The sequence below is a fragment of the Pseudophryne corroboree genome, chromosome 4, assembly GCF_028390025.1.
Source record: "Pseudophryne corroboree isolate aPseCor3 chromosome 4, aPseCor3.hap2, whole genome shotgun sequence".
NCBI lineage: Eukaryota > Metazoa > Chordata > Amphibia > Anura > Myobatrachidae > Pseudophryne > Pseudophryne corroboree.
The window spans coordinates 27,043,305-27,071,268 of record NC_086447.1 but is presented as its reverse complement, the minus strand read 5'-3'; the positions used below and the strand labels follow the sequence as shown (position 1 = coordinate 27,071,268).

At 34.5% G+C, this 27,964-nt stretch overlaps 26 non-coding genes across 26 annotated transcripts; all 26 read left to right on the top strand.

The window, feature by feature from the left end:
- Positions 1-1,011: 1,011 nt before the first annotated feature.
- On the top strand, positions 1,012-1,084 carry TRNAV-AAC (transfer RNA valine (anticodon AAC)). The gene has a single exon. It is a non-coding gene; the product is annotated as a tRNA-Val (tRNA).
- A 6,343-nt stretch (positions 1,085-7,427) lies between these two features.
- TRNAV-CAC (transfer RNA valine (anticodon CAC)) lies at positions 7,428-7,500 on the top strand. Its single transcript has one exon. It is a non-coding gene; the product is annotated as a tRNA-Val (tRNA).
- Positions 7,501-7,929: 429 nt separating this feature from the next.
- On the top strand, positions 7,930-8,002 carry TRNAV-AAC (transfer RNA valine (anticodon AAC)). The gene has a single exon. It is a non-coding gene; the product is annotated as a tRNA-Val (tRNA).
- Positions 8,003-8,871: 869 nt separating this feature from the next.
- On the top strand, positions 8,872-8,944 carry TRNAV-CAC (transfer RNA valine (anticodon CAC)). The gene has a single exon. It is a non-coding gene; the product is annotated as a tRNA-Val (tRNA).
- A 418-nt stretch (positions 8,945-9,362) lies between these two features.
- On the top strand, positions 9,363-9,435 carry TRNAV-AAC (transfer RNA valine (anticodon AAC)). Its single transcript has one exon. It is a non-coding gene; the product is annotated as a tRNA-Val (tRNA).
- Positions 9,436-10,302: 867 nt separating this feature from the next.
- Positions 10,303-10,375, top strand: TRNAV-CAC (transfer RNA valine (anticodon CAC)). The gene has a single exon. It is a non-coding gene; the product is annotated as a tRNA-Val (tRNA).
- Positions 10,376-10,805: 430 nt separating this feature from the next.
- TRNAV-AAC (transfer RNA valine (anticodon AAC)) lies at positions 10,806-10,878 on the top strand. The gene has a single exon. It is a non-coding gene; the product is annotated as a tRNA-Val (tRNA).
- Positions 10,879-11,425: 547 nt separating this feature from the next.
- Positions 11,426-11,498, top strand: TRNAV-CAC (transfer RNA valine (anticodon CAC)). Its single transcript has one exon. It is a non-coding gene; the product is annotated as a tRNA-Val (tRNA).
- A 429-nt stretch (positions 11,499-11,927) lies between these two features.
- Positions 11,928-12,000, top strand: TRNAV-AAC (transfer RNA valine (anticodon AAC)). Its single transcript has one exon. It is a non-coding gene; the product is annotated as a tRNA-Val (tRNA).
- An 869-nt stretch (positions 12,001-12,869) lies between these two features.
- On the top strand, positions 12,870-12,942 carry TRNAV-CAC (transfer RNA valine (anticodon CAC)). Its single transcript has one exon. It is a non-coding gene; the product is annotated as a tRNA-Val (tRNA).
- Positions 12,943-13,373: 431 nt separating this feature from the next.
- TRNAV-AAC (transfer RNA valine (anticodon AAC)) lies at positions 13,374-13,446 on the top strand. Its single transcript has one exon. It is a non-coding gene; the product is annotated as a tRNA-Val (tRNA).
- An 868-nt stretch (positions 13,447-14,314) lies between these two features.
- TRNAV-CAC (transfer RNA valine (anticodon CAC)) lies at positions 14,315-14,387 on the top strand. The gene has a single exon. It is a non-coding gene; the product is annotated as a tRNA-Val (tRNA).
- Positions 14,388-14,816: 429 nt separating this feature from the next.
- On the top strand, positions 14,817-14,889 carry TRNAV-AAC (transfer RNA valine (anticodon AAC)). Its single transcript has one exon. It is a non-coding gene; the product is annotated as a tRNA-Val (tRNA).
- Positions 14,890-15,436: 547 nt separating this feature from the next.
- TRNAV-CAC (transfer RNA valine (anticodon CAC)) lies at positions 15,437-15,509 on the top strand. The gene has a single exon. It is a non-coding gene; the product is annotated as a tRNA-Val (tRNA).
- Positions 15,510-15,938: 429 nt separating this feature from the next.
- On the top strand, positions 15,939-16,011 carry TRNAV-AAC (transfer RNA valine (anticodon AAC)). The gene has a single exon. It is a non-coding gene; the product is annotated as a tRNA-Val (tRNA).
- An 869-nt stretch (positions 16,012-16,880) lies between these two features.
- Positions 16,881-16,953, top strand: TRNAV-CAC (transfer RNA valine (anticodon CAC)). The gene has a single exon. It is a non-coding gene; the product is annotated as a tRNA-Val (tRNA).
- A 430-nt stretch (positions 16,954-17,383) lies between these two features.
- TRNAV-AAC (transfer RNA valine (anticodon AAC)) lies at positions 17,384-17,456 on the top strand. The gene has a single exon. It is a non-coding gene; the product is annotated as a tRNA-Val (tRNA).
- A 1,593-nt stretch (positions 17,457-19,049) lies between these two features.
- Positions 19,050-19,122, top strand: TRNAV-CAC (transfer RNA valine (anticodon CAC)). Its single transcript has one exon. It is a non-coding gene; the product is annotated as a tRNA-Val (tRNA).
- Positions 19,123-19,771: 649 nt separating this feature from the next.
- Positions 19,772-19,844, top strand: TRNAV-CAC (transfer RNA valine (anticodon CAC)). Its single transcript has one exon. It is a non-coding gene; the product is annotated as a tRNA-Val (tRNA).
- Positions 19,845-20,493: 649 nt separating this feature from the next.
- On the top strand, positions 20,494-20,566 carry TRNAV-CAC (transfer RNA valine (anticodon CAC)). The gene has a single exon. It is a non-coding gene; the product is annotated as a tRNA-Val (tRNA).
- A 1,374-nt stretch (positions 20,567-21,940) lies between these two features.
- TRNAV-CAC (transfer RNA valine (anticodon CAC)) lies at positions 21,941-22,013 on the top strand. The gene has a single exon. It is a non-coding gene; the product is annotated as a tRNA-Val (tRNA).
- A 648-nt stretch (positions 22,014-22,661) lies between these two features.
- On the top strand, positions 22,662-22,734 carry TRNAV-CAC (transfer RNA valine (anticodon CAC)). Its single transcript has one exon. It is a non-coding gene; the product is annotated as a tRNA-Val (tRNA).
- Positions 22,735-24,826: 2,092 nt separating this feature from the next.
- On the top strand, positions 24,827-24,899 carry TRNAV-CAC (transfer RNA valine (anticodon CAC)). Its single transcript has one exon. It is a non-coding gene; the product is annotated as a tRNA-Val (tRNA).
- A 657-nt stretch (positions 24,900-25,556) lies between these two features.
- Positions 25,557-25,625, top strand: TRNAV-CAC (transfer RNA valine (anticodon CAC)). Its single transcript has one exon. It is a non-coding gene; the product is annotated as a tRNA-Val (tRNA).
- Positions 25,626-27,005: 1,380 nt separating this feature from the next.
- Positions 27,006-27,078, top strand: TRNAV-CAC (transfer RNA valine (anticodon CAC)). The gene has a single exon. It is a non-coding gene; the product is annotated as a tRNA-Val (tRNA).
- A 431-nt stretch (positions 27,079-27,509) lies between these two features.
- On the top strand, positions 27,510-27,582 carry TRNAV-AAC (transfer RNA valine (anticodon AAC)). Its single transcript has one exon. It is a non-coding gene; the product is annotated as a tRNA-Val (tRNA).
- The last annotated feature ends 382 nt before the right edge of the window (positions 27,583-27,964 follow it).

The following is a 27,964-nucleotide window of genomic DNA, read 5'->3' as shown; positions in this document are numbered from 1 at the left end:
TGTTGCATTCATGAAGTATCTGTAGTGTAGTATTATTCACATTTAGCCAATATGCATAAGGTTCCCCTTCAAAATTGGTCAGAAAACATTAAAAAAAGATTTTTTTATTAAATACAATGATCATAACTATTAATAAGTGAATGTGTCCTCTTGAAATGCAAAGTGGAAAAAATAGCATAGAAATTATTAGAAAATAGAAAAACAAGTTTAGAAAAAAAAATTTCTAAGAAAACGGTTTGCCAATGGTACTTCCCGACTCGATAGTGATGGGATCCACGAGAGTCAGTTTCTGTAGTGTAGTGGTTATCACATTCGCCTAAAACACAAAAGGTCCCCCAGTTCGAAACTGGGCAGAAATATGCTGTTATCTTTAGAATTTTATAACAAGGGATTTTTGGTTGAAATGCCAAATAAAAATGCAATCATATAAAAAGTTTATTTCAGAATGCCATAATGTATGTCAAAGATCATTTTTTATTGGATGGCGGGAGATTCTGTTTCCATGTAGTTTCTGTAGTGTAGTGGTTATCACGTCCACCTCACACACGAAAGGTCCCCAGTTCGAAACTGGGCAGAAACATCTTTTGTTACCTAAACACTTTGAATTAAATAATTTATATTTTGATAACTATCTACTGTTGCATTGCTCAATGAAAAAGCAAGCAAAAATCATATTGCAGAATATAAAAAGTCAATTTCCCTTCTACCATGCATATTGGATGGTGTTGCATTCATGAAATACCTGTAGTGTAGAGTTATTCACATGTACCCAATATGCATAAGGTCCCCCTTCAAAATTGGTCAGAAATACATTAAAAAAAGATTTTTTTTAGTAAATACAATGATCAGAATTGATAATAAGTGAATGTGTCCTCTTGAAATGCAAAGTGGAAAAATAGCGTCAAAATTATTAGAAAATAGGAAAAAAAGTGTAGAAAAAATTATATTTCTAAGAAAAGCATGTGTCATTTGTACTTCCAGACTAGATAGTGATGGGATCCACGAGAGTCAGTTTCTGTAGTGTAGTAGTTATCACGTTCGCCTAACACGCGAAAGGTCCCCAGTTCGAAACTGGGCAGAAACAATCTTTTAGCTTTAGAATTTTAAAACAATGAATTTTTGGGTAAAATGCTCAATAAAAATACAATCAGATAAAAAGTTTATTTTAGCATGCCATACTGAATGTCAAAGATCATTTTTTATTGGATGGTGGTCGCAAATTTTTCATGTAGCATCTGTAGTGTAGTGATTTCATGTTTGCCTCACATGTGAAAGGTCCCCAGTTCGAAATTGGCAGAAACATATTTTGTTACCTAAACACTTTTAATTCAATAATTTATATTTTGATAACTATATACTGTTGCATTGCTCAATGAAAAAGCAAGCAAAAAAATCATATTGCAGAATATCAAAAGTCAATTTCCCTTCTACCATGCATATTGGATGGTGTTGCATTCATGAGGTACCTGTAGTGTAGTATTATTCACATTTAGCCAATATGCATAAGGTTCCCCTTCAAAATTGGTCTGAAATACATTAAAAATAGATTTTTTTATTAAATACAATGATCAGAACTATTAATAAGTGAATGTGTCCTCTTGAAATGCAAAGTGGAAAAAATAGCATAGAAATTATTAGAAAATAGAAAAAGAAGCAAATTATACTTACCGATAATTTCATTTCTTCGAGATACTTCATGGCAGCCATAACTACTGGGATTGTATCCCTATTCCTAACTTTAGACAGGGAGTTTTCTTAATCCACTAGGGCCCACCCACTATGGGTATATAATCGCACTCCACCCCTTCCTCCATAGTCTTTTGAGTGTCTCCTATGACAAGCCTCTCTGAGAAACCCAATAAGGGAGGGATTTTGTAGGCTGCCATGAAGTATCTCGAAGAAATGAAATTATCGGTAAGTATAATTTGCTTCTTTCTTCTACGCTACTTCATGGCAGCCATAACTACTGGGATATACCAATGCTCGTATAGGGAGGGCAATATAATACACAGGAAGCCTTGCTTTGATGCTGAAAATAATACTTATTTATTGCAAAGCCCCTTGAAGGACCTGCTTCCCAAAGTGGGTGTCAACAATATCTAAAGCATAATGAGTAGAGAATGTATGCATCGAAGACCACGTGGCTGCTGCGCAAATGTCTTTCGCCGACACGCGACCCTTCTTAGCCCAAGAAGTTGCCATGGCCCTAGTAGAGTGTGCCTTTAAACCTTCTGGAACTCTGCGACCACTTCTTTCATATACAAATGTCAAAAGCTCTGTAATCCATCTGGAAATGGTCTGCTTTGTAGGCCTTTCACCTTTCTTCACACCAGAGTGTAGCACGAACAGATGTTTTGTGTTACGGAACTGTTTAACTCTTTCCATATAGATCGAAACTGCCCTTATCAGATCTAACTTATGCACTCATGCTTCTTCCTCCTCATTCTGCGGATCCGGATAGAAAGATGGCAACACGATGTCCTGACTGAGGTGAAACTCCGACACAACTTTTGGCAAAAAATCTGGATTGGTTCTCAGAACAATTTTATCTGGGAAAAAAATTAAGATAAGGTTCTTCCGACCACAGAGCCTGTAATTCGCTAACTCTTCTGGCCGTTGTGATGGCTACCAGAAACACAACTTTCCAAGTTAAGAACTTCAGCGAAATATCCTGCAGAGGCTCAAACGGAGGCAGCATCAAAGAATTGAGAACTAAATTTAAGTCCCAAGGAGCAAGAGTTGGCCTAACTCGAGGTCTTATTCTTTTAATTGCCTGACAAAACTTCTTGACCAAGTCTTCCTCAGACAATCTCCGATCCAACAGAATACTCAGAGCCGATATCTGAACCTTAATAGTGGACACTGCCAAACCTTTCTCAAAACCTTCAAACAGGAATTGCAAAACTTGAGAAGTTTCTGCTTTTAATGGATTAAATCTTGATCCAGACCAAGAGATGAATTTTTTCCAGACCCTATAGTAAACACTAGAGGATACTTTCTTCCTTGCCTGGATAAGCAAATCGAGGACCTGCCCGGACAGACCTCTATTTCTTAATAGCTGCCGCTCAATTTCCACGCCATCAAATGAAGCCGTTGCAGATTCGGATGCAACAATGGCCCCTGATGCAGCAACTCCTTCTTCAACGGCAACCTCAAAGGACCCTGCACTGCCATCCTGAGCACTGAAGGAAACCAACCCCTCTTCGGCCAGTAGGGAAGAATTATTATTACTTGTGCCTTGTCCTCCCAGATCTTCCTGAGAGTCCTTGGAATCATCGGAAACGGGGGAAACACATACGCCAGTCCGAACGTCCAAGGAAGAGAGAAAGCATCCACTCCCCCTGTTCCTGGGAGATGATATCGGGAGAAAAAGAGTGGTACTTTTGCATTGACGTGTGTGGCCATCAAATCTACCTGAGGCCTTCCGAACTGTTGTACGATCTGTTGAAAAACTACATCGTCCAGCTCCCACTCTCCTGGTAACACCTCCTGTCGACTGAGGAAGTCTGCCACCACATTGTTTACTCCTGGAACATGTAGAGCTACTAGAGTTTTGAGATGGCACTCCACCCATTTCATTATCTTTGACACTTCCTCCATCAACACTGGACTCCTGGTGCCTCCTTGACGATTGAGATACGCCACTACGGAAACGTTGTCTGAAAAAACCTTGAGATGCTTTCCCTGAAGTTGTTCTTGAAACTGCTGTATGGCATTCCACACCGCTCTCATCTCCCTGTGATTCGAAGACAAACGTGCTTCCTCTTCGCTCCATGTGCCCTGACAATTTCTGTGCAACAGATGAGCACCCCAACCTGTTGTACTCGCATCCGTTGTCAGAACCATAGCCTGATGGTCCGACAGAGACGTCCTTCTGCTGACCAGCCGTTCGTCCGTCCACCAGGTCAAATATTCTTTCGCTTTCCGGCCTAGTTTTATACGGTAATTCAGAGAATATCCCTTCCGAATATAACTCAGGATGTCCAACTGAAGATCTCTCATCCTCCACCTCGCCCAAGGGACTACATCTATGGAGGACGCCATCATCCCCAAGAGACACATCCCCTGACGAATCGTCACACTGTTGCATCCCTTTATGAGGGTAGCCAGATCTTGAAGCTTTAGACACCTCTCCTCTGAAAGACCTATCATATAATCGAGGGTATCTACCTGTACCCCCAGAAACTGTATTCTTTGCTTTGGCGTTAATCTGCTTTTTCCCCAGTTTATGAGCCAGCCATGTTCTTGTAGAATTTGTAGCACCACACTTAATGCTTTGTCCACTTTCTCTATCGACTCTCCGCACACCAGCAAGTCGTCCAGGTATGACCATATTGCTACTTTTTGACCTCTGATCACAGCAATGAGCGACATCAGAACTTTGGTGAACACCCTTGGAGATGACTTTAGGCCAAAAGGAAGGCAAGTGAACTGAAAGTGTTTGCCGAGGACACAAAGCCTTAGATATTTCCTGTGCTGCCTGCAAATTGGAACGTGGAAGTAAGCGTCCTTTAGGTCTACCGAAGCCAAAAAGTCTCTCTCTCTCACCCCTAACAGGATAGACTTTAGGGTCTCCATACGGAACTTTATTGTTTCTATATACTCGTTGAGCTGTCTGAGATCTAAGATGGTTCTGAACTCGCCGGAAGGTTTTCTCACCAGAAACAGTCTCGAATAGAAACCTCTGTTTCTTTCCAAAAATGGAACAGTCTCTACAGCTTTAGCTTCGATCAGTTTCCTTAAACTGTCTTTCATAGCTTTTAACTCCAGATTTGTAGTTGGTGTCTCTGAAACTAGAAATTTGTCCAACACGGGAATTTTTGAGAATTCTATCCGGTATGCCTGGGATACGACATCTATTACCCACGTATCCTGAATAGACTCTATCCAACAGCCGGCAAACTCCTGAAGTCTGCCACCCACTGGAAAAGATACCGGAACCTTGTGACAGTCATGCCCTTCGACCACCTCTCCTGTAGGCCTGCCGAAAGGACTGCCTATTGTTACCTGAGGAGTACCTTCCTGAATAAAAACGACCTGGTCGATATCCTCTTGCCTCCTTAAACTGCTGTTTAGAGTACGGTATTGGAAATCTATTCCTCCTGTCCTGAGGAAGTTTTGCAGATTTTCCTCCTGACATTTTCTGTATTATGGCTTCTAATTTATTTCCAAACAGCAAAGACCCTTCATATGGCAGGGACACCAACCTATTCTTGGAGTGCATATCTGCCGACCAAGAACGCAGCCACAAAGCTCTTCTTGCCATCACACCTGCTGCCATAGACTTTGCAGCAAAATCCAGAGCATCTAACGAGGCCTCACAGAGATACTCGATCCCTTTGAACATTACGGCCAGACTTCTTTGCAGATACTGCCTCAAAACACCTCCTTCTATATCAGTCGCCAATACTGACCCCCAGACTCTCAACGCTCTAGCAACAGATGCTACTGCCACACCGGATTTTAGTGATATTGCTGAGGACATATGCAATTTCTTTAACGCACTCTCCATGCGTTTATCCATACCATCTTTTAAGACTGCGCCATCTTCTAACAAAATGGTGGTTTTTGATACCATCTCTGCGACTGCAGCATCAACTTTAGGGATTGCACACCAATTAGTAAACTGCTCATCTTCCACTGGGAACATACGATCAAGCCTTTTAGTATTACCCAGCTTTTTATCAATGCTTTTCCACTCCTTACTCACAACATCTTTTAATGCTTTATGGACTGGAAAGACCCTGTTCTTTTTGGTTTTATCACAGAACAGAATATCCTCATCATTACATTCCTCTTCAGGCATTCTATAATTCATAGTCTTAAAGATATCTTTCAGAAGACTATCCACCAGCTCCAAATTAAACTTTCTCTCTTCTTCCTGCTCGTCCACCGACTCAGCACTAGAAGCAGCCAGATAATCATCATAAGCAAAATCCTGAGAACCTGACTCATCCACTAAATCAATTCTATCAAAAGACCTAGCCCTTTTATTCCCTTGGAATTCCGAGAGCTGCTCTTTGGTAACAAAAGACTCCTTCATCCATCTCATTAAATCTCTTATTTGCCTGGACTGCACAGTCTCCTGAGATTCACTCTGTATACATTCCTCACAGAATTTAACATTTTCAGCAGCTGAAAAGATTTTGTCACAAGCTGCACACTGCATGTCCTTATGCCTTTTCTTACATAACCTCTTCTTAGGTGGAGACACACTAAAACAACAAAATAAAACACCTTACAACCTATCCTAAACTACCACATGGTAACAGAATAAACAATAAACAATAAATAATAAATAACAACCAGCCCTCTATGAGGACTTACCTCTTTAGGGCACTGACCGGCTTTTGGGGAGAAGGCTCTCTTTCCATTCTGCTGGTAAGCTTAGAAAACCAGCCCAGCAATTATAGGAGCTTCCTAACTCCTGTGTGCAGCGCCATTAATTCAAATTTCTATGCCTTATAAAAGGCTATGGCGTCCGTGCAGCCCGCCCCCCATAATCAGCTGGGACGGGTGCCAACAACACTTCCGCCAGCCAGCCTTTACTGCATCCCCCCAGCACTTCCGCCCACCGCCGCACTTTCCCTTCAGTGCCAGGACCTTCCGGAGGAAGTCGCGTACATCCCCTTCAGCAGACAGACCTCCGTCAGGAAACTGCACAGATGCCCTTCAGAAGAGGTACTCCTCACTGAAAGGCCCCATACACACAGCAGAGCAGCGGCCATAGCAGCGGAAAACGGCAAGAGGGGGACCCACAGCAAAGAGCTGACAGGAGGACACCTTAAGCTGGACATGTGGGGACTTACTTGACCGCCCCTTAGCACACCTAGCCAAACACCCAGGGAGCCACCCTCTTCTAGCACGGCTACCAGGAGACGTATCAGCTAGGAACAACCTGAGGTAAGCCCTGAAAAATAAAATTATTTAAATAGAAAAAATAATACAGGAACTCCTCCTGCCAAGCTAGGAGACAGGAAAAAAGACTAAGGAGGAAGGGGTGGAGTGCGATTATATACCCATAGTGGGTGGGCCCTAGTGGATTAAGAAAACTCCCTGTCTAAAGTTAGGAATAGGGATACAATCCCAGTAGTTATGGCTGCCATGAAGTAGCGTAGAAGAAATAAGTTTAGAAAAAAAAATTCTAAGAAAACGGTTTGCCAATGGTACTTCCCGACTCGATAGTGATGAGATCTTCAAAAGTCAGTTTCTGTATTGTAGTGGTTATCACATTCGCCTAAAACACAAAAGGTCCCCAGTTCGAAAATGGGCAGAAATATGCTGTTATCTTTAGAATTTTAAAACAAGGGATTTTTGGTTGAAATGCCAAATAAAAATGCAATCATATAAAAAGTTTATTTCAGAATGCCATAATGTATGTCAAAGATCATTTTTTATTGGATGGCGGGAGATGCTGTTTCCATGTAGTTTCTGTAGTGTAGTGGTTATCACGTTCGCCTCACACGCGAAAGGTCCCCAGTTTGAAACTGGGCAGAAACATATTTTGTTACCTAAACACTTTGAATTCAATAATTTATATTTTGATAACTATCTACTGTTGCATTGCTCAATGAAAAAGCAAGCAAAAATCATATTGCAGAATATCAAAAGTCAATTTCCCTTCTACCATGCATATTGGATGGTGTTGCATTCATGAAATACCTGTAGTGTAGAGTTATTCACATTTACCCAATATGCATAAGGTCCCCCTTCAAAATTGGTCAGAAATACATTAAAAAAAGATTTTTTTAGTAAATACAATGATCAGAATTGATAATAAGTGAATGTGTCCTCTTGAAATGCAAAGTGGAAAAATAGCGTCAAAATTATTAGAAAATAGGAAAAAAGTTTAGAAAAAATTATATTTCTAAGAAAAGCATGTGTCATTTGTACTTCCAGACTAGATAGTGATGGGATCCACGAGAGTCAGTTTCTGTAGTGTAGTGGTTATCACGTTCGCCTAACACGCGAAAGGTCCCCAGTTCGAAACTGGGCAGAAACCATCTTTTAGCTTTAGAATTTTAAAACAATGAATTTTTGGGTAAAATGCTCAATAAAAATACAATCAGATAAAAAGTTTATTTTAGCATGCCATACTGAATGTCAAAGATCATTTTTTATTAGATGGTGGTCGCAAATTTTTCATATAGTATCTGTAGTGTAGTGATTTCATGTTTGCCTCACATGTGAAAGGTCCCTAGTTCGAAATTGGCAGAAACATATTTTGTTTCCTAAACACTTTTAATTCAATAATTTATATTTTGATAACTTTATACTGTTGCATTGCTTAATGAAAAAGCAAGCAAAAAAATCATATTGCAGAATATCAAAAGTCAATTTCCCGTCTACCATGCATATTAGATAGTGTTGCAATCATGAAGTACCTGTAGTGTAGTATTATTCACATTTAGCCAATATGCATAAGATTCCCCTTCAAAATTGGTCATAAATACATTAAAAATAGATTTTTTTTTTAAATACAATGATCAGAACTATTAATAAGTGAATGTGTCCTCTTGAAATGCAAAGTGAAAAAAATAGCATAGAAATTATTAGAAAATAGAAAAATAAGTTTAGAAAAAAAAATTCTAAGAAAACGGTTTGCCAATGGTACTTCCCGACTCCATAGTGATGAGATCTTCAAAAGTCAGTTTCTGTATTGTAGTGGTTATTACATGCGCCTAAAACACAAAAGGTCCCCAGTTCGAAACTGGGCAAAAATATGCTGTTATCTTTAGAATTTTAAAACAAGGGATTTTTGGTTGAAATGCCAAATAAAAATGCAATCATATAAAAAGTTTATTTCAGAATGCCATAATGTATGTCAAAGATAATTTTTTACTAGATGGCGGTAGATTCTGTTTCCATGTAATTCCTGTAGTGTAGTGGTTATCACGTTCGCCTCACACGCGAAAGGTCCCCAGTTCGAAACTGGGCAGAAACTTATTTTGTTACCTAAACACTTTGAATTCATTCGTTTATATTTTGATAACTATGCTCAATGAAAAAGCAAGCAAAAATCATATTGCAGAATATCAAAAGTAAATTTCCCTTCTACCATGCATATTGGATGGTGTTGCATTCATGAAATACCTGTAGTGTAGAGTTATTCACATTTACCCAATATGCATACGGTCCCCCTTCAAAATTGGTCAGAAATACATAAAAAAAATATTTTTTTAGTAAATACAATGATCAGAATTGATAATAAGTGAATGTGTCCTCTTGAAATGCAAAGTGGAAAAATAGCGTCAAAATTATTAGAAAATAGGAAAAAAAAGTTTAGAAAAAATTATATTTCTAAGAAAAGCATGTGTCATTTGTACTTCCAGACTAGATAGTGATGGGATCCACGATAGTCAGTTTCTGTAGTGTAGTGGTTATCACATTCGCCTAACACGCGAAAGGTCCCCAATTCGAAACTGGGCAGAAACAATCTTTTAGCTTTAGAATTTTAAAACAATGAATTTTTGGGAAAAATGCTCAATAAAAATACAATCAGATAAAAAGTTTATTTTAGCATGCCATACTGAATGTCAAAGATTATTTCTTATTGGATGATGGTCGCAAATTTTTCATGTAGTATCTGTAGTGTAGTGATTTCATGTTTGCCTCACATGTGAAAGGTCCCCAGTTCGAAATTGGCAGAAACATATTTTGTTACCTAAACACTTTGAATTCAATAATTTATATTTTGGTAACTATATACTGTTGCATTGCTCAATGAAAAAGCAAGCAAAAAAATCATATTGCAGAATATCAAAAGTCAATTTCCCTTCTACCATGCATATTGGATGGTGTTGCATTCATGAGGTACCTGTAGTGTAGTATTATTCACATTTAGCAAATATGCATAAGGTTCCCCTTCAAAATTGGTCATAAATACATTAAAAATAGATTTTTTTTTAAATACAATGATCAGAACTATTAATAAGTGAATGTGTCCTCTTGAAATGCAAAGTGGAAAAAATAGCATAGAAATTATTAGAAAATAGAAAAATAAGTTTAGAAAAAAAATTCTAAGAAAACGGTTTGCCAATGGTACTTCCCGACTCCATAGTGATGAGATCTTCAAAAGTCAGTTTCTGTATTGTAGTGGTTATCACATGCGCCTAAAACACAAAAGGTCCCCAGTTCGAAACTGGGCAAAAATATGCTGTTATCTTTAGAATTTTAAAACAAGGGATTTTTGGTTGAAATGCCAAATAAAAATGCAATCATATAAAAAGTTTATTTCAGAATGCCATAATGTATGTCAAAGATAATTTTTTACTGGATGGCGGTAGATTCTGTTCCCATGTAATTCCTGTAGTGTAGTGGTTATCACGTTCGCCTCACATGCGAAAGGTCCCCAGTTCGAAACTGGGCAGAAACTTATTTTGTTACCTAAACACTTTGAATTCAATCATTTATATTTTGATAACTATCTACTGTTGCATTGCTCAATGAAAAAGCAAGCAAAAATCATATTGCAGAATATCAAAAGTAAATTTCCCTTCTACCATGCATATTGGATGGTGTTGCATTCATGAAATACCTGTAGCGTAGAGTTATTCACATTTACCCAATATGCATTCGGTCCCCCTTCAAAATTGGTCAGAAATACATAAAAAAAATATTTTTTTAGTAAATACAATGATCAGAATTGATAATAAGTGAATGTGTCCTCTTGAAATGCAAAGTGGAAAAATAGCGTCAAAATTATTAGAAAATAGGAAAAAAAGTTTAGAAAAAATGATATTTCTAAGAAAAGCATGTGTCATTTGTACTTCCAGACTAGATAGTGATGGGATCCACGAGAGTCAGTTTCTTTAGTGTAGTGGTTATCACGTTCACCTAACACGCGAAAGGTCCCCAGTTCAAAACTGGGCAGAAACAATCCTTCAGCTTTAGAATTTTTTATTGGATGGTGGTCACAAATTTTTCATGTAGTATCTGTAGTGTAGTGATTTCATGTTTGCCTCACATGTGAAAGGTCCCCAGTTCGAAATTGGCAGAAAAATATTTTGTTACCTAAAAATAGTTTTTTTTATTAAATACAATGATCAGAACTATTAATAAGTGAATGTGTCCTCTTGAAATGCAAAGTGGAAAAAATAGCATAGAAATTATTAGAAAATAGAAAAATAAGTTTAGAATTTTCTAAGAAAACGGTTTGCCAATGGCACTTCCCAACTCGATAGTGATGAGATCTTCAAAAGTAAGTTTCTGTATTGTAGTGGTTATCACATTCGCCTAAAACACAAAAGGTCCCCAGTTCGAAAATGGGCAGAAATATGCTGTTATCTTTAGAATTTTAAAACAAGGGATTTTTGGTTGAAATGCCAAATAAAAATGCAATCATATAAAAAGTTTATTTCAGAATGCCATAATGTATGTCAAAGATCATTTTTTATTGGATGGCGGGAGATGCTGTTTCCATGTAGTTTCTGTAGTGTAGTGGTTATCACGTTCGCCTCACACGCGAAAGGTCCCCAGTTTGAAACTGGGCAGAAACATATTTTGTTACCTAAACACTTTGAATTCAATAATTTATATTTTGATAACTATCTACTGTTGCATTGCTCAATGAAAAAGCAAGCAAAAATCATATTGCAGAATATCAAAAGTCAATTTCCCTTCTACCATGCATATTGGATAGTGTTGCATTCATGAAATACCTGTAGTGTAGAGTTATTCACATTTACCCAATATGCATAAGGTCCCCCTTCAAAATTGGTCAGAAATACATTAAAAAAAGATTTTTTTAGTAAATACAATGATCAGAATTGATAATAAGTGAATGTGTCCTCTTGAAATGCAAAGTGTAAAAATAGCTTCAAAATTATTAGAAAATAGGAAAAAAGTTTAGAAAAAATTATATTTCTAAGAAAAGCATGTGTCATTTGTACTTCCAGACTAGATAGTGATCGGATCCACGAGAGTCAGTTTCTGTAGTGTAGTGGTTATCACGTTCGCCTAACACGCGAAAGGTCCCCAGTTCGAAACTGGGCAGAAACCATCTTTTAGCTTTAGAATTTTAAAACAATGAATTTTTGGGTAAAATGCTCAATAAAAATACAATCAGATAAAAAGTTTATTTTAGCATGCCATACTGAATGTCAAAGATCATTTTTTATTAGATGGTGGTCGCAAATTTTTCATATAGTATCTATAGTGTAGTGATTTCATGTTTGCCTCACATGTGAAAGGTCCCTAGTTCGAAATTGGCAGAAACATATTTTGTTTCCTAAACACTTTTAATTCAATAATTTATATTTTGATAACTTTATACTGTTGCATTGCTCAATGAAAAAGCAAGCAAAAAAATCATATTGCAGTATATCAAAAGTCAATTTCCCTTCTACCATGCATATTGGATGGTGTTGCATTCATGAGGTACCTGTAGTGTAGTATTATTCACATTTAGCCAATATGCATAAGGTTCCCCTTCAAAATTGGTCAGAAATACATTAAAAATAGTTTTTTTTATTAAATACAATGATCAGAACTATTAATAAGTGAATGTGTCCTCTTGAAATGCAAAGTGGAAAAAATAGCATAGAAATTATTAGAAAATAGAAAAATAAGTTTAGAAAAAAAAAATCTAAGAAAATGGTTTGCCAATGGTACTTCCCGACTCGATAGTGATGAGATCTTCAAAAGTCAGTTTCTGTATTGTAGTGGTTATCACATTCGCCTAAAACACAAAAGGTCCCCAGTTCGAAACTGGGCAGAAATATGCTGTTATCTTTAGAATTTTAAAACAAGGGATTTTTGGTTGAAATGCCAAATAAAAATGCAATCATATAAAAAGTTTATTTCAGAATGCCATAATGTATGTCAAAGATCATTTTTTATTGGATGGCGGGAGATGCTGTTTCCATGTAGTTTCTGTAGTGTAGTGGTTATCACGTTCGCCTCACACGCGAAAGGTCCCCAGTTCGAAACTGGGCAGAAACATATTTTGTTACCTAAACACTTTGAATTTAATAATTCATATTTTGATAACTATCTACTGTTGCATTGCTCAATGAAAAAGCAAGCAAAAAAATCATATTGCAGAATATCAAAAGTCAATTTCCCTTCTACCATGCATATTGGATGGTGTTGCATTCATGAAATACCTGTAGTGTAGAGTTATTCACATTTACCCAATATGCATAAGGTCCCCCTTCAAAATTGGTCAGAAATACATTAAAAAAAGATTTTTTAGTAAATACAATGATCAGAATTGATAATAAGTGAATGTGTCCTCCTGAAATGCAAAGTGGAAAAATAGCGTCAAAATTATTAGAAAATAGGAAAAAAAGTTTAGAAAAAATTATATTTCTAAGAAAAGCAAGTGTCATTTGTACTTCCAGACTAGATAGTGATAGGCTCTGCGATAGTCAGTTTCTGTAGTGTAGTGGTTATCACGTTCGCCTAACACGCGAAAGGTCCCCAATTCGAAACTGGGCAGAAACTATCTTTTAACTTTAGAATTTTAAAACAATGAATTTTTGGGTAAAATGCTCAATAAAAATACAATCAGATAAAAAGTTTATTTTAGCATGCCATACTGAATGTCAAAGATCATTTCTTATTGGATGATGGTCGCAAATTTTTCATGTAGTATCTGTAGTGTAGTGATTTCATGTTTGCCTCACATGTGAAAGGTCCCCAGTTCGAAATTGGCAGAAACATATTTTGTTACCTAAACACTTTGAATTCAATAATTTATATTTTGGTAACTATATACTGTTGCATTGCTCAATGAAAAAGCAAGCAAAAAAATCATATTGCAGAATATCAAAAGTCAATTTCCCTTCTACCATGCATATTGGATGGTGTTGCATTCATGAGGTACCTGTAGTGTAGTATTATTCACATTTAGCCAATATGCATAAGGTTCCCCTTCAAAATTGGTCATAAATACATTAAAAATAGATTTTTTTTTTAAATACAATGATCAGAACTATTAATAAGTGAATGTGTCCTCTTGAAATGCAAAGTGGAAAAAATAGCATAGAAATTATTAGAAAATAGAAAAATAAGTTTAGAAAAAATTTTCTAAGAAAACGGTTTGCCAATGGTACTTCCCGACTCCATAGTGATGAGATCTTCAAAAGTCAGTTTCTGTATTGTAGTGGTTATCACATGCGCCTAAAACACAAAAGGTCCCCAGTTCGAAACTGGGCAAAAATATGCTGTTATCTTTAGAATTTTAAAACAAGGGATTTTTGGTTGAAATGCCAAATAAAAATGCAATCATATAAAAAGTTTATTTCAGAATGCCATAATGTATGTCAAAGATAATTTTTTACTGGATGGCGGTAGATTCTGTTCCCATGTAATTCCTGTAGTGTAGTGGTTATCACGTTCGCCTCACATGCGAAAGGTCCCCAGTTCGAAACTGGGCAGAAACTTATTTTGTTGCCTAAACACTTTGAATTCAATCATTTATATTTTGATAACTATCTACTGTTGCATTGCTCAATGAAAAAGCAAGCAAAAATCATATTGCAGAATATCAAAAGTAAATTTCCCTTCTACCATGCATATTGGATGGTGTTGCATTCATGAAATACCTGTAGCGTAGAGTTATTCACATTTACCCAATATGCATACGGTCCGCCTTCAAAATTGGTCAGAAATACATAAAAAAATATTTTTTTAGTAAATACAATGATCAGAATTGATAATAAGTGAATGTGTCCTCTTGAAATGCAAAGTGGAAAAATAGCGTCAAAATTATTAGAAAATAGGAAAAAAAGTTTAGAAAAAATTATATTTCTAAGAAAAGCATGTGTCATTTGTACTTCCAGACTAGATAGTGATGGGATCCACGAGAGTCAGTTTCTTTAGTGTAGTGGTTATCACGTTCACCTAACACGCGAAAGGTCCCCAGTTCGAAACTGGGCAGAAACAATCTTTCAGCTTTAGAATTTTTTATTGGATGGTGGTCACAAATTTTTCATGTAGTATCTGTAGTGTAGTGATTTCATGTTTGCCTCACATGTGAAAGGTCCCCAGTTCGAAATTGGCAGAAACATATTTTGTTACCTAAAAATAGATTTTTTTATTAAATACAATGATCAGAACTATTAATAAGTGAATGTGTCCTCTTGAAATGCAAAGTGGAAAAAATAGCATAGAAATTATTAGAAAATAGAAAAATAAGTTTAGAATTTTCTAAGAAAACGGTTTGCCAATGGCACTTCCCAACTCGATAGTGATGAGATCTTCAAAAGTCATTTTCTGTATTGTAGTGGTTATCACATTCGCCTAAAACACAAAAGGTCCCCAGTTCGAAACTGGGCAGAAATATGCTGTTATGTTTAGAATTTTAAAACAAGGGATTTTTGGTTGAAATGCCAAATAAAAATGCAATCATATAAAAAGTTTATTTCAGAATGCCATAATGTATGTCAAAGATCATTTTTTATTGGATGGCGGGAGATGCTGTTTCCATGTAGTTTCTGTAGTATAGTGGTTATCACGTTCGCCTCACATGCGAAAGGTCTCCAGTTCGAAACTGGGCAGAAACATTTTTTTGTTACCTAAACACTTTGAATTCAATAATTTATATTTTGGTAACTATCTACTGTTGCATTGCTCAATGAAAAAGCAAGCAAAAATCATATTGCAGAATATCAAAAGTCAATTTCCCTTCTACCATGCATATTGGATGGTGTTGCATTCATGAAATACCTGTAGTGTAGAGTTATTCACATTTACCCAATATGCATAAGGTCCCCCTTCAAAATTGGTCAGAAATACATTAAAAAAAGATTTTTTAGTAAATACAATGATCAGAATTGATAATAAGTGAATGTGTCCTCTTGAAATGCAAAGTGGAAAAATAGCGTCAAAATTATTAGAAAACAGGAAAAAAGTTTAGAAAAAATTATATTTCTAAGAAAAGCATGTGTCATTTGTACTTCCAGCCTAGATAGTGATGGGATCTGCGAGAGTCAGTTTCTGTAGTGTAGTGGTTATCACGTTCGCCTAACACGTGAAAAGTCCCCAGTTCGAAACTGGGCAGAAACAATCTTTTAGCTTTAGAATTTTAAAACAATGAATTTTTGGGTAAAATGCTCAATAAAAATAGAATCAGATAAAAAGTTTATTTTAGCATGCCATACTGAATGTCAAAGATAATTTTTTATTGGATGATGGTCGCAAATTTTTCATGTAGTATCTGTAGTGTAGTGATTTCATGTTTGCCTCACACGTGAAAGGTCCCCAGTTCGAAATTGGCAGAAACATATTTTGTTACCTAAACACTTTGAATTCAATAATTTATATTTTGATAACTATATACTATTGCATTGCTCAATGAAAAAGCAAGCAAAAAAATCATATTGCAGAATATCAAAAGTCAATTTCCCTTCTACCATGCATATTGGATGGTGTTGCATTCATGAGGTACCTGTAGTGTAGTATTATTCACATTTAGCCAATATGCATAAGGTTCCCCTTCAAAATTGGTCAGAAATACATTAAAAATAGATTTTTTTATTAAATACAATGATCAGAACTATTAATAAGTGAATGTGTCCTCTTGAAATGCAAAGTGGAAAAAATAGCATAGAAATTATTAGAAAATAGAAAAATAAGTTTAGAAAAAAAAATTCTAAGAAAACGGTTTGCCAATGGTACTTCCCGACTCGATAGTGATGAGATCTTCAAAAGTCAGTTTCTGTATTGTAGTGGTTATCACATACGCCTAAAACACAAAAGGTCCCCAGTTCGAAACTGGGCAGAAATATGCTGTTATCTTTAGAATTTTAAAACAAGGGATTTTTGGTTGAAATGCCAAATAAAAATGCAATCATATAAAAAGTTTATTTCAGAATGCCATAATGTATGTCAAAGATCATTTTTTATTGGATGGCGGGAGATGCTGGTTCCATGTAGTTTCTGTAGTGTAGTGGTTATCACGTTCGCCTCACACGCAAAAGGTCCCCAGTTCGAAACTGGGCAGAAACATCTTTTGTTACCTAAACACTTTGAATTAAATAATTTATATTTTGATAACTATCTACTGTTGCATTGCTCAATGAAAAAGCAAGCAAAAAAATCATATTGCAGAATATCAAAAGTCAATTTCCCTTCTACCATGCATATTGGATGGTGTTGCATTCATGAAATACCTGTAGTGTAGAGTTATTCACATTTACCCAATATGCATAAGGTCCCCCTTCAAAATTGGTCAGAAATACATTAAAAAAAGATTTTTTAGTAAATACAATGATCAGAATTGATAATAAGTGAATGTGTCCTCTTGAAATGCAAAGTGGAAAAATAGCGTCAAAATTATTAGAAAATAGGAAAAAAGTTTAGAAAAAATGATATTTCTAAGAAAAGCATGTGTCATTTGTACTTCCAGACTAGATAGTGATAGAATCCACGATAGTCAGTTTCTGTAGTGTAGTGGTTATCACATTCGCCTAACACGCAAAAGGTCCCCAATTCGAAACTGGGCAGAAACTATCTTTTAGCTTTAGAATTTTAAAACAATGAATTTTTGGGTAAAATGCTCAATAAAAATACAATCAGATAAAAAGTTTATTTTAGCATGCCATACTGAATGTCAAAGATTATTTCTTATTGGATGATGGTCGCAAATTTTATGTAGTATCTGTAGCGTAGTGATTTCATGTTTGCCTCACACGCGAAAGGTCCCCAGTTCGAAATTGGCAGAAACATATTTTGTTACCTAAACACTTTGAATTCAATAATTTATATTTTGGTAACTATATACTGTTGCATTGCTCAATGAAAAAGCAAGCAAAAAAATCATATTGCAGAATATCAAAAGTCAATTTCCCGTCTACCATGCATATTAGATAGTGTTGCAATCATGAAGTACCTGTAGTGTAGTATTATTCACATTTAGCCAATATGCATAAGGTTCCCCTTCAAAATTGGTCATATATACATTAAAAATAGATTTTTTTTTTAAATACAATGATCAGAACTATTAATAAGTGAATGTGTCCTCTTGAAATGCAAAGTGAAAAAAACAGCATAGAAATTATTAGAAAATAGGAAAAAAAGTTTAGAAAAAATTATATTTCTAAGAAAAGCATGTGTCATGTGTACTTCCAGACGAGATAGTGATGGGATTCACGCGAGTCAGTTTCTGTAGTGTAGTGGTTATCACGTACATTTAACACGCAAAAGGTCCCCAGTTCGAAACTGGGCAGAAACAATCCCTTAGCTTTAGAATTTTAAAACAATGAATTTTTGGGTAAAATGCTTAATAAAAATACAATCAGATAAAAAGTTTATTTTAGCATGCCATACTGAATGTCAAAGTACATTTTTTATTGGATGATGGTCGCAAATTTTTCATGTAGTATCTGTAGTGTAGTGATTTCATGTTTGCCTCACACGTGAATGGTCCCCAGTTCGAAATTGGCAGAAACATATTTTGTTACCTAAACACTTTGAATTCAATAATTTATATTTTGATAACTATATACTGTTGCATTGCTCAATGAAAAAGCAAGCAAAAAATCATATTGCAGAATATCAAAAGTCAATTTCCCTTCTACCATGCATATTGGATGGTGTTGCATTCATGAAGTACCTGTAGTGTAGTATTATTCACATTTAGCCAATATGCATAAGGTTCCCCTTCAACATTGGTCAGAAATACATTAAAAATAGATTTTTTTTTATTAAATACAATGATCAGAACTATTAATAAGTGAATGTGTCCTCTTGAAATGCAAAGTGGAAAAAATAGCATAGAAATTATTAGAAAATAGAAAAATAAGTTTAGAAAAAAAAAATTCTAAGAAAACGGTTTGCCAATGGTACTTCCCGACTCGATAGTGATGAGATCTTCAAAAGTCAGTTTCTGTATTGTAGTGGTTATCACATTCGCCTAAAACACAAAAGGTCCCCAGTTCGAAACTGGGCAGAAATATGCTTTTATCTTTAGAATTTTAATACAAAGGATTTTTGGTTGAAATGCCAAATAAAAATGCAATCATATAAAAAGTTTATTTCAGAATCCCATAATGTATGTCAAAGATCATTTTTTATTGGATGGCGGGAGATGCTGTTTCCATGTAGTTTCTGTAGTGTAGTGGTTATCACGTTCGCCTCACATGCGAAAGGTCCCCAGTTCGAAACTGGGCAGAAACATATTTTGTTACCTAAACACTTTGAATTCAATAATTTATATTTTGATAACTATCTACTGTTGCATTGCTCAATGAAAAAGCAAGCAAAAATCATATTGCAGAATATCAAAAGTCAATTTCCCTTCTACCATGCATATTGGATGGTGTTGCATTCATGAAGTACCTGTAGTGTAGTATTATTCACATTCAGCCAATATGCATAAGGTTCCCCTTCAAAATTGGTCAGAAATACATTAAAAATAGATTTTTTTATTAAATACAATGATCAGAACTATTAATAAGTGAATGTGTCCTCTTGAAATGCAAAGTGGAAAAAATAGCATAGAAATTATTAGAAAATAGAAAAATAAGTTTAGAAAAAAAAATTCTAAGAAAACGGTTTGCCAATGGTACTTCCCGACTCGATAGTGATGAGATCTTCAAAAGTCAGTTTCTGTATTGTAGTGGTTATCACATTCGCCTAAAACACAAAAGGTCCCCAGTTCGAAACTGAGCAGAAATATGCTTTTATCTTTAGAATTTTAATACAAAGGATTTTTGGTTGAAATGCCAAATAAAAATGCAATCATATAAAAAGTTTATTTCAGAATCCCATAATGTATGTCAAAGATCATTTTTTATTGGATGGCGGGAGGTACTATTTCCATGTAGTATCTGTAGTGTAGTGGTTATCACGTTCGCCTCACACGCGAAAGGTCCTCAGTTCGAAACTGGGCAGAAACATATTTTGTTACCTAAACACTTTGAATTCAATAATTTATATTTTGATAACTATCTTCTGTTGCATTGCTCAATAAAAAAGCAAGCAAAAATCATATTGCAGAATATCAAAAGTCAATTTCCCTTCTACCATGCATATTGGATGGTGTTGCATTCATGAAGTACCTGTAGTGTAGTATTATTCACATTTAGCCAATAAGCATAAGGTTGCCCTTCAAAATTGGTCAGAAATACATTAAAAATAGATTTTTTAATTAAATACAATGATCAGAACTATTAATAAGTGAATGTGTCCTCTTGAAATGCAAAGTGGAAAAAATAGCATAGAAATTATTAGAAAATAGAAAAATACGTTTAGAAAAAAAAATTCTAAGAAAACGGTTTGCCAATGGTACTTCCCGACTCGATAGTGATGAGATCTTCAAAAGTCAGTTTCTGTATTGTAGTGGTTATCACATTCGCCTAAAATACAAAAGGTCCCCAGTTCGAAACTGGGCAGAAATATGCTGTTATCTTTAGAATTTTAAAACAAGGGATTTTTAGTTGAAATGCCAAATAAAAATGCAATCATATAAAAAGTTTATTTCAGAATGCCATAATGTATGTCAAAGATCATTTTTTATTGGATGGCGGGAGATGCTGTTTCCATGTAGTTTCTGTAGTGTAGTGGTTATCACGTTCACCTCACATGCGAAAGGTCCCCAGTTCGAAACTGGGCAGAAACATTTTTTGTTACCTAAACACTTTGAATTCAATAATTTATATTTTGATAACTATCTACTGTTGCATTGCTCAATGAAAAAGCAAGCAAAAATCATATTGCAGAATATCAAAAGTCAATTTCCCTTCTACCATGCATATTGGATGGTGTTGCATTCATGAAATACCTGTAGTGTAGATTTATTCACATTTACCCAATATGCATAAGGTCCCCCTTCAAAACTGGGTCAGAAATACATTAAAAAAATATTTTTTTTAGTAAATACAATGATCAGAATTGATAATAAGTGAATGTGTCCTCTTGAAATGCAAAGTGGAAAAATAGCGTCAAAATTATTAGAAAATAGGAAAAAAAGTGTAGAAAAAATTATATTTCTAAGAAAAGCATGTGTCATTTGTACTTCCAGACTAGATAGTGATAGGATCCACGAGAGTCAGTTTCTGTAGTGTAGTGGTTATCACGTACATTTAACACGCGAAAGTTCCCCAGTTCGAAACTGGGCAGAAACAATCCCTTAGCTTTAGAATTTTAAAACAATGAATTTTTGGGTAAAATGCTCAATAAAAATACAATCAGATAAAAAGTTTATTTTAGCATGCCATACTGAATGTCAAAGATCATTTTTTATTGGATGATGGTCGCAAATTTTTCATGTAGTATCTGTAGTGTAGTGATTTCATGTTTGCCTCACACGTGAATGGTCCCCAGTTCGAAATTGGCAGAAACATATTTTGTTACCTAAACACTTTGAATTCAATAATTTATATTTTTAATAACTATATACTGTTGCATTGCTCAATGAAAAAGCAAGCAAAAAATCATATTGCAGAATATCAAAAGTCAATTTCCCTTCTACCATGCATATTGGATGGTGTTGAATTCATGAGGTACCTGTAGTGTAGTATTATTCACATTTAGCCAATATGCATAAGGTTCCCCTTCAAAATTGGTCAGAAATACATTAAAAATAGATTTTTTTATTAAATACAATGATCAGAACTATTAATAAGTGAATGTGTCCTCTTGAAATGCAAAGTGGAAAAAATAGCATAGAAATTATTAGAAAATAGAAAAATAAGTTTAGAATTTTTTTTTCTAAGAAAACGGTTTGCCAATGGTACTTCCCGACTCGATAGTGATGAGATCTTCAAAAGTCAGTTTCTGTATTGTAGTGGTTATCACATTCGCCTAAAACACAAAAGGTCCCCAGTTCGAAACTGGGCAGAAATATGCTGTTATCTTTAGAATTTTAATACAAAGGATTTTTGGTTGAAATGCCAAATAAAAATGTAATCATATAAAAAGTTTATTTCAGAATCCCATAATTTATGTCAAAGATCATTTTTTATTGGATGGCGGGAGATGCTGTTTCCATGTAGTTTCTGTAGTGTAGTGGTTATCACGTTCGACTCACACGCGAAAGGTCCCCAGTTCGAAACTGGGCAGAAACATATTTTGTTACCTTAACACTTTGAATTCAATAATTTATATTTTGATAACTATCTACTGTTGCATTGCTCAATGAAAAAGCAAGCAAAAATCATATTGCAGAATATCAAAAGTCAATTTCCCTTCTACCATGCATATTGGATGGTGTTGCATTCATGAAGTACCAGTAGTGTAGTATTATTCACATTTAGCCAATATGCATAAGGTTCCCCTTCAAAATTGGTCAGAAATACATTAAAAATAGATTTTTTTATTAAATACAATGATCAGAACTATTAATAAGTGAATGTGTCCTCTTGAAATGCAAAGTGGAAAAAATAGCATAGAAATTATTAGAAAATAGAAAAATAAGTTTAGAAAAAAAAATTATAAGAAAACGGTTTGCCAATGGTACTTCCTGACTCCATAGTGATGAGATCTTCAAAAGTCAGTTTCTGTATTGTAGTGGTTATCCCATGCGCCTAAAACACAAAAGGTCCCCAGTTCGAAACTGGGCAGAAATATGCTGTTATCTTTAGAATTTTAAAACAAGGGATTTTTGGTTGAAATGCCAAATAAAAATGCAATCATATAAAAAGTTTATTTCAGAATGCATAATGTATGTCAAAGATAATTTTTTATTGGATGGCGGTAGATCTTGTTTCCATGTAGTTCCTGTAGTGTAGTGGTTATCACGTTCGCCTCACACGCGAAAGGTCCCCAGTTCGAAACTGGGCAGAAACATATTTTGTTACCTAAACACTTTGAATTCAATAATTTATATTTTGATAACTATCTTCTGTTGCATTGCTCAATAAAAAAGCAAGCAAAAAAATCATATTGCAGAATATCAAAAGTCAATTTCCCTTCTACCATGCATATTGGATGGTGTTGCATTCATGAAGTACCTGTAGTGTAGAGTTATTCACATTTACCCAATATGCATAAGGTCCCCCTTCAAAATTGGTCAGAAATACATTAAAAAAATATTTTTTAGTAAATACAATGATCAGAATTGATAATAAGTGAATGTGTCCTCTTGAAATGCAAAGTGGAAAAATAGCGTCAAAATTATTAGAAAATAGGAAAAAAAGTTTAGAAAAAATTATATTTCTAAGAAAATCATATGTCATTTGTACTTCCAGACTAGATAGTAATGCGATCCACGAGAGTCAGTTTCTGTAGTGTTGTGGTTATCACGTTCGCCTAACACGCGAAAGGTCCCAAGTTTGAAACTTGACAGAAACAATCTTTTAGCTTTAGAATTTTAAAACTATTAATTTTTGGGTAAAATGTTCAATAAAAATACAATCACATAAAAAGTTTATTTTAGCATGCAATACTGAATGTCAAAGATAATTTTTTATTGGATGGTGGTCGCAAATTTTTCATGTAGTATCTGTAGTGTAGTGATTTCATGTTTGCCTCACACGTGAAAGGTCCCCAGTTCGAAATTGGCAGAAACATATTTTGTTACCTAAACACTTTGAATTCAAAAATTTATATTTTGATAACTATCTACTGTTGCATTGCTCAATGAAAAAGCAAGCAAAAATCATATTGCAGAATATCAAAAGTCAATTTCCCTTCTACCATGCATATTGGATGGTGTTGCATTCATGAAATACCTGTAGTGTAGAGTTATTCACATTTACCCAATATGCATAAGGTCCCCCTTCAAAATTGGTCAGAAATACATTAAAAAATATATTTTTTAGTAAATATAATGATCAGAATTGATAATAAGTGAATGTGTCCTCTTGAAATGCAAAGTGGAAAAATAGCGTCAAAATTATTAGAAAATAGGAAAAAAAGTTTAGAAAAAATTATATTTCTAAGAAAAGCATGTGTCATGTGTACTTCCAGACGAGATAGTGATGGGATCCACGAGAGTCAGTTTCTGTAGTGTAGTGGTTATCACGTACATTTAACTTGCAAAAGGTCCCCAGTTCGAAACTGGGCAGAAACAATCCCTTAGCTTTAGAATTTTAAAACAATGAATTTTTGGGTAAAATGCTTAATAAAAATACAATCAGATAAAAAGTTTATTTTAGCATGCCATACTGAATGTCAAAGATCATTTTTTATTGGATGATGGTCGCAAATTTTTCATGTAGTATCTGTAGTGTAGTGATTTCATGTTTGCCTCACACGTGAATGGTCCCCAGTTCGAAATTGGCAGAAACATATTTTGTTACCTAAACACTTTGAATTCAATAATTTATATTTTGATAACTATCTACTGTTGCATTGCTCAATGAAAAAGCAAGCAAAAATCATATTGCAGAATATCAAAAGTCAATTTCCCTTCTACCATGCATATTGGATGGTGTTGCATTTATGAAGTACCTGTAGTGTAGTATTATTCACATTTAGCCAATATGCATAAGGTTCCCCTTCAAAATTGGTCAGAAATACATTAAAAATAGATTTTTTTATTAAATACAATGATCAGAACTATTAATAAGTGAATGTGTCCTCTTGAAATGCAAAGTGGAAAAAATAGCATAGAAATTATTAGAACATAGAAAAATAAGTTTAGAAAAAAAAATTCTAAGAAAACGGTTTGCCAATGGTACTTCCCGACTCGATAGTGATGAGATCTTCAAAAGTCAGTTTCTGTATTGTAGTGGTTATCACATTCGCCTAAAACACAAAAGGTCCCCAGTTCGAAACTGGGCAGAAATATGCTGTTATCTTTAGAATTTTAATACAAAGGATTTTTGGTTGAAATGCCAAATAAAAATGCAATCATATAAAAAGTTTATTTCAGAATGCCATAATGTATGTCAAAGATCATTTTTTAGTGGATGGCGGGAGATGCTGTTTCCATGTAGTTTCTGTAGTGTAGTGGTTATCACGTTCGCCTCACACGCGAAAGGTCCCCAGTTCGAAACTGGGCAGAAACATATTTTGTTACCTAAACACTTTGAATTCAATAATTTATATTTTGATAACTATCTACTGTTGCATTGCTCAATGAAAAAGCAAGCAAAAATCATATTGCAGAATATCAAAAGTCAATTTCCCTTCTACCATGCATATTGGATGGTGTTGCATTCATGAAGTACCAGTAGTGTAGTATTATTCACATTTAGCCAATATGCATAAGGTTCCCCTTCAAAATTGGTCAGAAATACATTAAAAATAGATTTTTTTATTAAATACAATGATCAGAACTATTAATAAGTGAATGTGTCCTCTTGAAATGCAAAGTGGAAAAAATAGCATAGAAATTATTAGAAAATAGAAAAATAAGTTTAGAAAAAAAAATTCTAAGAAAACGTTTTGCCAATGGTACTTCCTGACTCCATAGTGATGAGATCTTCAAAAGTCAGTTTCTGTATTGTAGTGGTTATCCCATGCGCCTAAAACACAAAAGGTCCCCAGTTCGAAACTGGACAGAAATATGCTGTTATCTTTAGAATTTTAAAACAAGGGATTTTTGGTTGAAATGCCAAATAAAAATGCAATCATATAAAAAGTTTATTTCAGAATGCATAATGTATGTCAAAGATAATTTTTTATTGGATGGCGGTAGATCCTGTTTCCATGTAGTTCCTGTAGTGTAGTGTAGTGGTAATCACGTTCGCCTCACACGCGAAAGGTCCCCAGTTCGAAACTGGGCAGAAACATATTTTGTTACCTAAACACTTTGAATTCAATAATTTATATTTTGATAACTATCTTCTGTTGCATTGCTCAATAAAAAAGCAAGGAAAAAATTCATATTGCAGAATATCAAAAGTCAATTTCCCTTCTACCATGCATATTGGATGGTGTTGCATTCATGAAGTACCTGTAGTGTAGAGTTATTCACATTTACCCAATATGCATAAGGTCCCCCTTGAAAATTGATCAGAAATACATTACAAAAAGATTTTTTTAGTAAATACAATGATCAGAATTGATAATAAGTGAATGTGTCCTCTTGAAATGCAAAGTGGAAAAATAGCGTCAAAATTATTAGAAAATTGAAAAAAAAGTTTAGAAAAAATTATATTTCTAAGAAAATCATATGTCATTTGTACTTCCAGACTAGATAGTAATGCGATCCACGAGAGTCAGTTTCTGTAGTGTTGTAGTGTTGTGGTTATCACGTTCGCCTAACACGCGAAAGGTCCCAAGTTTGAAACTTGACAGAAACAATCTTTTAGCTTTAGAATTTTAAAACAATTAATTTTTGGGTAAAATGCTCAATAAAAATACAATCAGATAAAAAGTTTATTTTAGCATGCAATACTGAATGTCAAAGATAATTTTTTATTGGATGGTGGTCGCAAATTTTTCATGTAGTATCTGTAGTGTAGTGATTTCATGTTTGCCTCACACGTGAAAGGTCCCCAGTTCGAAATTGGCAGAGACATATTTTGTTACCTAAACACTTTGAATTCAAAAATTTATATTTTGATAACTATATACTGTTGCATTGCTCAATGAAAAAGCAAGCAAAAAATCATATTGCAGAATATCAAAAGTCAATTTCCCTTCTACCATGCATATTGGATGGTGTTGCATTCATGAGGTACCTGTAGTGTAGTATTATTCACATTTAGCCAATATGCATAAGGTTCCCCTTCAAAATTGGTCAGAAATACATTAAAAATAGATTTTTTTATTAAATACAATGATCAGAACAATTAATAAGTGAATGTGTCCTCTTGAAATGCAAAGTGGAAAAAATAGCACAGAAATTATTAGAAAATAGAAAAATAAGTTTAGAAAAAAAATTCTAAGAAAACAGTTTGCCAATGGTACTTCCCGACTCGATAGTGATGAGATCTTCAAAAGTCAGTTTCTGTATTGTAGTGGTTATCACATTCGCCTAAAACACAAAAGGTCCCCAGTTCGAAACTGGGCAGAAATATGCTGTTATCTTTAGAATTTTAAAACAAGGGATTTTTGGTTGAAATGCCAAATAAAAATGCAATCATATAAAAAGTTTATTTCAGAATGCCATAATGTATGTCAAAGATCATTTTTTATTGGATGGCGGGAGATGCTGTTTCCATGTAGTTTCTGTAGTGTAGTGGTTATCACGTTTACCTCACACGCGAAAGGTCCCCAGTTCGAAACTGGGCCGAAACATGTTTTGTTACCTAAACAATTTAAATTCAATAATTTATATTTTGATAACTATCTACTGTTGCATTGCTCAATGAAAAAGCAAGCAAAAATCATATTGCAGAATATCAAAAGTCAATTTCCTTTCTACCATGCATATTGGATGGTGTTGCATTCATGAAGTACGTGTAGTGTAGAGTTATTCACATTTACCCAATATGCATAAGGTCCCCCTTCAAAATTGGTCAGAAATACATTAAAAAAAGTTTTTTTTTAGTAAATACAATGATCAGAATTGATAATAAGTGAATGTGTCCTCTTGAAATGCAAAGTGGAAAAATAGCGTCAAAATTATTAGAAAATAGGAAAAAAAGTTTAGAAAAAATTATATTTCTAAGAAAACCATGTGTCATTTGTACTTCCAGACTAGATATTGATGAAATCCACGAGAGTCAGTTTCTGTAGTGTAGTGGTTATCATGTTCGCCTAACACGCGAAAGGTCCCCAGTTTGAAACTGGGCAGAAACAATCTTTTAGCTTTAGAATTTTAAAACAATGAATTTTTGGGTAAAATTCTCAATAAAAATACAATCAGATAAAAAGTTTATTTTAGCATGCCATACTGAATGTCAAAGATCATTTTTTATTGGATGGCGGTCGCAAATTTTTCATGTAGTATCTGTAGTGAAGTGATTTCATGTTTGCCTTACACGTGAAAGGTCCCCATTTCGAAATTGGCATAAACATATTTTGTTACCTAAACACTTTGAATTCAATCATCTATATTTTGATAACTATATACTGTTGCATTGCTCAATGAAAAAGCAAGCAAAAAATCATATTGCAGAATATCAAAAGTCAATTTCCCTTCTTCCATGCATATTGGATGGTGTTGCATTCATGAAGTACC